The sequence below is a fragment of the Sceloporus occidentalis genome, unplaced genomic scaffold, assembly GCF_023333645.1.
Source record: "Sceloporus occidentalis isolate IW3139 unplaced genomic scaffold, rSceOcc1.0.p SCAF_14, whole genome shotgun sequence".
Classification (NCBI taxonomy): Eukaryota; Metazoa; Chordata; class Lepidosauria; order Squamata; family Phrynosomatidae; genus Sceloporus; species Sceloporus occidentalis.
This window is the reverse complement of record NW_028316994.1, coordinates 7,184,808-7,192,280: the sequence shown is the minus strand read 5'-3', so window position 1 is coordinate 7,192,280 and position 7,473 is coordinate 7,184,808. Positions and strand designations below refer to the sequence as shown.

Genomic DNA, 7,473 nt, shown 5'->3' with positions numbered 1-7,473 from the left:
ATTTAAGAAAGTGATATTTCTAACTTTCTGTATTATCTAGATGTACAAGAGTAGGCTACTTTTGGCCTTCTAGATGTTCCAGATTACAATTCCATATTGCTTTACCAGGGTCATGTTGGCTTTGGCTTCTGGAAGATGAAGTCCAAACCAACTGAAGGATAAAGTTTTCTCACCTTTGCTTTACACAACAGTCTTGCATACCAGGCTAGTATTCTTATCTTTCACTTTACAGATCTAGAATCTTAGAATCATAGATTGGAAGAGACCACAAGGGCCATCCAGTCCAACCTCTCAATCAAAGCATACCCAACAGATGACCTCCAAAGATGCTTAGGGTGAGAGGGACTGGTTTAAGAATACCTAATGTGACTTTCGCAGGGAAGAGGTTCAAACATGGGAGCGTACCTCCTTGCTTCCGCTGCTCATTCATCTGCCCATGGCCTCTGAGACTAAACCATGCCACAGCTTGGAGGGATGAACCAGGCAGTGGAAACTACACAGTTAGATAGGACAGGAGAGTAAGCAGCAACAACAAAGAGGAGCAATGCCAGGGGGCCTCTGGGAAGATGGTTGAGTAGTAGGACCCCTGGTGAGTGCACCCCTATGATACAATGCCCTATGAAAAGTGGCTTAGAGAGCTGGGTATGTTTAGCCTGGCGAAGAGGAGGTTAAGAAGTGATAAGGTAGCCCTGTTTAAATATTTGAAGGGATACCATATTGAGGATCAAGCTTGTTTTCTGCTGCTCCAAAGAATAGGACTCGGAGCAATGGATTCAAACTCCACGAAAAGAGATTCCACTTCAGCTTTAGGAAGAACTTTATGACAGCAAGAGCCTTATGTTAGAGTGATAAAGAACATACCACACCAGTCTTCTCCATTTCTTCTTGGCAGTAAAGCCCTTCAGAATTAAATCACCCTTGTTGCTATGTTAGAGACCCTAAGGCAAACCTATCATGGAGTTTTCTTGGCAGGATTTGTTCTGAAGAGGTTTACCTTTGCCTTCCCCTGAGGCTGAGAGCATGTGACTTGCTCAAAGTCATCAAGTGGGTTTCAAGGCTGAGCTGGGAGTCAAATGCTGGTCTCCAGAGTCAAAATCCAACACTCAAACCACTGTGCCACACTGGCTCTTCTAAATCATCCTTACTACCTACCTGGTAAGGACAGTGTGACGGACGCTTTCGTCAAGGCTATATATTATATGGGACTAAAACCAAAGCATGGAAATGTTACCTTTCCGGACTGCACTTTCCCATAACCCATCTGCCGGGGATTGTATAGAGTGTATGTCAAATGTGTAACACATGAATAAAACTGCAGTGACTTAATCCTTTTTAGTAATGAGGTTTTGGAACTGCATGCCAGGATGGAGAAAAAAGGATGTGGAGGGGGGCAGAAGTCATGCTCCCTTCACTTTCCTTGCTCAGTCTAAGGCAGCTGGCTCCTTAGTGGAGCCATGCCTGTGGAACACCATTCTCAGGAAACTGGGTCTTGCTCTCGGAACAATGCTGTGACCTAGGTGTGGCACCATGGTCTGGAGTGATAAGCTCAGTCTGTTTATACATGGGCACCAAGATGGCAGAGATTTGAGTCCAGCCTGGAGAGGATTGTGTGCAGTTGTGTGCATAGTCCAGGAAGTAGTAGCCCTCCTTTTCCTCTTGGGGCCTTGTTGACTGGATTGGGACCAGTCTTATTCTGTTATCAAATCACCCTATCTCAAACTCTGCAGCTGACATCCTGTCAGGATGTAAACCAACATACAAGTGTACAGTGTAGAATTGTGGTATTGCACAGTGGTTGTATTCACAAAAGGGGAGTCTTACCATACCTGTGCCATTGGGGCCATTGTACAAAGAGTGAGCAATGATATTGATGTGCACTTTGGGACATGCTGCCCTTGTGCAAGAGCAACAGGACCATTGGGCACTAGTAATCCAGAATGGAGGACAGCGGAAAGTTATGGATGTCCTTTTGTGGTGCCCCATTATGTAGTGGGAACTATTATTGTGCAATGGGGCATCTTGCGTGGTGCCCTGTTGTGCATTGTTGCTGTTATCTAACATGGTTGCATATTGTGTCTACTTCATCATCATAAAGTTACATATTACAGCCCGTGATGCAGGACTTCAGCCTATATTTTAGTGGATGTCCTGATGACATCTTCTATTTGTACCTCCCTCACCCCAGTTTTTCTGCCATTTCTACCCTTTTCCTTATCACAAAAGAATCCCTTAAGGAAGGAGGATGGAGTTTAGGGAGATAGAATTAATTGACCTCTGTATGGAAGCATGTGTCCAAGAAAGGGAGCAAGACATTCATGCAATTATTACTTGCTATTAAAGATGGTTATAATAGCATTTCCATCCCATTCTACTACTTGAAACACTCTGAGTTGATTACACATCAATTAAAAAAGACAAAGACAAGACAATGCTTGCTCTCAGGCTTATATTCTAAAAAGCCATAACACAAAAGGGGATGGGGAGAGGAAAGGAAAACAAAAGCACACAGGTTCTTAATACTGAGATTGCTCAGCCTGGGGCAATGACTGCAGGGTGACAGCAAAGGAAGGAAAAAAGCCCAATGAGGTGGTTTTGTGGTAGAGCAGATGGTGGCCTGGCCTGCTCTCTCTTAGCCTGGTGGAATTGTGCCAATGCCTTCCCAAAGGTCTGTCACCTACTCACTCCTCTCCTGGTCTGATCATGGCAGAAACAGTCAGCACAACACGGCTGGAGCAGTCCCAGTTGATTGTAATGGTCCAGCATGGATTTTCACTATAGAGAGAAATCCCCCCAAAATGCAGTCTGTCATTTGTTTGCAGTGGAAATCAGCTGGCCATCAGACTTGGACTGGACATCCACTTTGCTTTGGACTGAAATTTGGGGAAGTATTTTGAAATCTTTCACCAATTCAGAATGGGAATTTGTTTAGAATTGGTGCTTTGGGTCACTCCATAGGAAGAAATACTGTGTCCACCAGGAAGCCCCAGGCCCAGATTTTCACGCAACAGCTTTATTTGCTTCTGTTTCTCCCACCAGTATGGTCCAGCTGCCACACCGTTTTCTCCTTCTGTACTGCTGCCACGCACAGCTGGTGACCACGCCAAGGACACCAATGCCCAGCAAAATCCACCCCAGGATCGACAACACAGACCCAGGAGGGTCACGGGCACAGGCCACACTGGTGGCTGCTAGCCCAATGATGCCTAGCACCAGTCCGAAGGGAAGCAGGCATTCGCGGCAGGAGGCCTCCACACCTCCTGTGGTCGTGCTTATGAGGAGCAGGCGTGGTGAGACACGCTCCAAATAAACCTCTTCCTTTTCCATGTTCACTGTCACACGATCGTAAAGCATGATGGCCAAGAGGGCAAGATCTGGGGAAGGAGAACAGAGATTTGTTCAGAGGGGGTTTGCTTTTGCCTTCCTCTGAGGCTGAGAGAATGTAACTTGCCCAAGGCCACCCAGCAGATTTCATGGCTGAGCCAGGAATTGAACCCTGCTCTCCAGAGTCAGTCCAGCACTCAAATCACTACTACACTTGCTCATTTAGTCTATCAATAGATTTACTCTGCCCTCTTCTTCTTTCCAAGGATTCAAGTCAGCATACATGATTATCTTATTCCAGCCTCCAATTCTATACCCTCCAACATTTGACAGATGAAAACTGGGAGATGTGTGATCAAGGAGTGGTCAAAAGGGCAAAAATTATTCATGAGGACAAACACACAAGCTACTTTTGCCTGCGTTTACTATGAAAGGCAAAATCCTGATCCCTTCTCCTCTCTCCCCAGCTAATAAACTACTTTTGCACTTTCAACTCAGATTGCAGCAATGAAAATAAGCTGAGGACAAGGGTGGAAAGTGAGGAGAGAACCTAGGATATTTTAATATCAGCAACAACAACAACAACAAAAGTAGAACAACAGAAGATTAATCAGGATTGTCCCTGTCAAATCAGGACAATTGGATGGTATGCAATTTTGGCAGACTATGACCCAAAGAATATATTAGCTAGATAGCTACTGGCTATTCTGGCCAAAGGCTTCTACTGTAGTAGAACGACATAACTTTTCCAAGTTCTGCCCAGTAACCCAACTTCTGTTTCTGAAAATTGGGATGAAACTCAGAGATTGACACTATTTGTTATGCTGGCCGGGGGATTTCTGAACTCTTGTCTAGGATTCACCTGGGGGGGTCTTGGTGGGTTAAAACTGGAACAGAGTACTATATGTAGGGGTGCTAAACACCCATAGGGCACCAGATCCTGTCTGATCTTGGAAGCTAAGCAGGTTCAGACCTGGTTAATAGTTGGATGGGAGACCATGAATGTAGTAGGCTATATTTCAGAGGAAGGAACTGGCAAAACCATCTCTGGATATTCCTTGCCTAAGAAACTATGAAATTCATGGGTTGCAATAAGCTGACAAGAGATTTAAAGGCAGGGGTAGGCAACCTGCGGCCCGCGGGCCGGATGCGGCCCGGCGAGGCCTTGGGACCGGCCCCAGCCCGGTCCTGCTGCCGATTGGTGCTGAGGCCTTTGGCCTCTCGCGCGCAGGGGCAAGGGAGGCAATTGTCTATAGACGCCTCAGAAACATGCATTTATATTAACATTTTTTTTAAAATCAGCAAAATGTTTTGTGTGTCCTCCACTTTTTTTAAAAAAGTGTCCACCATTTGAAAATGTTGCCCTACATTTGTCCTGGTTTATTTATTTATTTATTTAAAAATATTTAATTATTTATTTTTTGGCTTCGGCCCCCCCAGTTGTCTCAGGGACAGCAACCTGGCCCCCGGCTCAAAAAGGTTGCCTACCCCTGTTTAAAGGCATATGCAAGTGTCGCTATATGCAGGTGGACAATAGTCATCTGTCCATTGAGTCAATTTGTCTTACCCATCTTCTTATCTTTAGATTATGTCACATTTATTGTTCTTGTTATGTCTAAACTGAATAACAGCTTTAGTTTCACAGGAAGCTGTCATGAGTTCTTTGGCAATGGGTGGAAAGATCATTAAAATTTTACTACAAAATTTGCGAAACATCTGGCCTTTATAACATTACCATTAAATACAAATAACTAAATATAATCTCATTCATCATAAAGAAATAAAACACATGCTTGGGCAGAGGCGTTTAGAAATCAGTATTTCCCCAAAGGCCATTGAGACATTTTAAGCATGAAACCAATTTGTACAAATTGCTTTCTTTCTTTTTTTAAAAAAAGCATCCTGATTCACATTTCACACCTTTAAAGGGGTCTTTTTGTCAGGCCTACTGTTGTGTTTTTAAACACCTTCCCTGACATGCAGAAAAACAGGACAAACTTTCCAAAACACTGCTACTTCAGACCAGTCTGCTGCTAAAAGCACAGTAACACTGGCTAGTTCAAAGGTTTTCAATCAACTATGTTCCCTTACTTAATTTTTACAGTATGTCTAATTTTTACAGTATGTACCTTGCAAGGTGAAGCACTGTCAATTCAGTAGTTAAGCTTTCTATGTATTCTCCTGATGTTTCACAGCATGCAGAAGAATGATAACCTCCCTCTAATGTTGTCTATAGTTAAAAGTGTCCTGTAAAAGCAAAGATATTTTCCAGAGAGAACCAGAACCAGACAGCAAATAGTGCTCAGTCTGGCTAAACTGCAGATCTGTATCCCGGACCCATGCCAGGACATTTTGCTGTCTAAAGAAGAGACACAAATCAAATAACATAGAATCCAAAGCCAATCAAGTTACAAACAGTAAATTCCACAGTGTTCTTTCTATATCCATCTGTGGCAACAAAAACACAATAATAACAAATAAATAACAAAGTTATCCCCCCCCTTTTTTTTTTTATGAACTGTGCCTAATGATAGGGCTGGCTTCACTCACATGTATCTTCTAATTAGGATTGGCAACTCACCACAAAAGAAAGAACTAATTACTGTACAGTTTTTAATGGGTTTTTCGGGCTATGTGATCATGTTCTAGAAGTGTTTGTTTCTGACACTTCGCCAGCATCTGTGACTGGCATCTGAAGAAATGTCAGAAACAAATTCTTCTCAAACATGGCCACATAGCCTGAAAAACCCACAAAAAACTATGCTGGCCATGAAAGCCTTCGACTTCACAAAGAACTAACTAGTTTACTCTCACCTCTACTGGCAATTAAAAAAAAAAAGAATAGATGCAATCACTTTATTGTACATCAAGCTACTCTTAAAAGATGTTTATGGAGAGTGATGTCAAAGTTGCCAACTCCTAATCCTTCTCCCTGTTTCCCTAGCAGTGCCCTTTAAGAAAATATTCTTCTTTTCATAGCTTGGAAATACTACTTTTTGAACTGAAGCTCACAGACTCCCCCAGCCAGGATATCCAGTGGCCTTGCTGGCTGGGGGATTCTGGGAGTTGTAACCCAAACTACTAAGATTCCCATGCTCTGCTTATTTCTGAGAAGTGACTGGACCATCTGTTCTATCTCCCTTGGGATGCTTGTCTCCTATTCCTTTCTTACCTCAAGAGTTTTTTGGGGATGTGATCTTTCTTTTTTTTTTTTCTTTTTAAAAAAGAGTATTATTCTTCCATTCTTTCAGTGCTCCCCAGCCTGCTTGTGATGATGGTCTCTGTCCACTTGCGCACACTCCAAAGTCTGTGCTCATGCGAGGTCAGTTTGTCTCGACTGTTGCCTGAGTGTGCCTGCTTATGGGGACTTGGGATTTGGTTCCCACCCTGCCTGCTTTTCCCCATTTAGATGTCAATCAGTGGGACAAGGATGATGGAATGATAAGGAGGCAATTAGGGAGTTCCTGTAAGTGAGCAGGCACAGGACGAAGTTGGGCACAGTACATTGAGCATGTATGTTGCTCATTGTGCATTTGAGATACACACCCAGCCAAACAGAAACTGCTGTAAATAAATGGACAGGATCTGCTAAAAAAAACTTTAATGTGAGCATATAAATATTTATAGTATTGACATTCCACTGATAAGCTTCCATGAATTTTTCCACAACATAGTTGTTTTGGGGGGAGGTTGCTCCAAAAGAGTGGAGATAGTTCACCCTTTGACCCTCTAGATGCTTAGGCCTACAACTCCCACCAGCTTTGACCTACAACTCCCATCACCACGGCCAGTGGTAAGGGATGGTGGGAGTTATCATTCAAGACATCTGGCATATCAAATGTCCCTGGCCCCTGTGCTTGAAGATCCTCCTTGGACTGGATTTAGACTTAAGACATACCAATAGTCGATCCACTGAAATAAATGGAACTTCAGTTAATCATGGCTAGTTTAATTCTGTTCAGTTTCAGTGGATCTATGCTACGTATTATTAAGCTTGGATCTAATGCATTTTGCAAGGCAGGAGTAGTCTTAGCCAGGGCTGTCTCACTTAAGAGTTCACCAGAGATCTGTGGAAGTAGCCAAGTAAACATTTTAGAGACAGAAGCTGCTCAGGTCTAGTTCTAGGACTCTCACATTAAAAGAATCAGGCAG

General features: G+C 43.3%; 1 long non-coding RNA gene across 2 annotated transcripts; it reads right to left on the bottom strand.

The window, feature by feature from the left end:
* Nucleotides 1-2,429: 2,429 nt before the first annotated feature.
* Nucleotides 2,430-6,720, bottom strand: LOC149303714 (uncharacterized). Of its 2 annotated transcripts, XR_016272004.1 has the most exons (3): nt 6,494-6,709; nt 5,451-5,568; nt 2,430-3,371 (listed from the first exon to the last, which is right to left on the bottom strand). It is a non-coding gene; the product is annotated as an uncharacterized LOC149303714 (long non-coding RNA). The 2 variants fall into 2 exon arrangements; XR_016272003.1 differs by lacking the exon at nt 5,451-5,568 and having other exon boundaries at nt 6,494-6,720.
* Nucleotides 6,721-7,473: the final 753 nt, after the last annotated feature.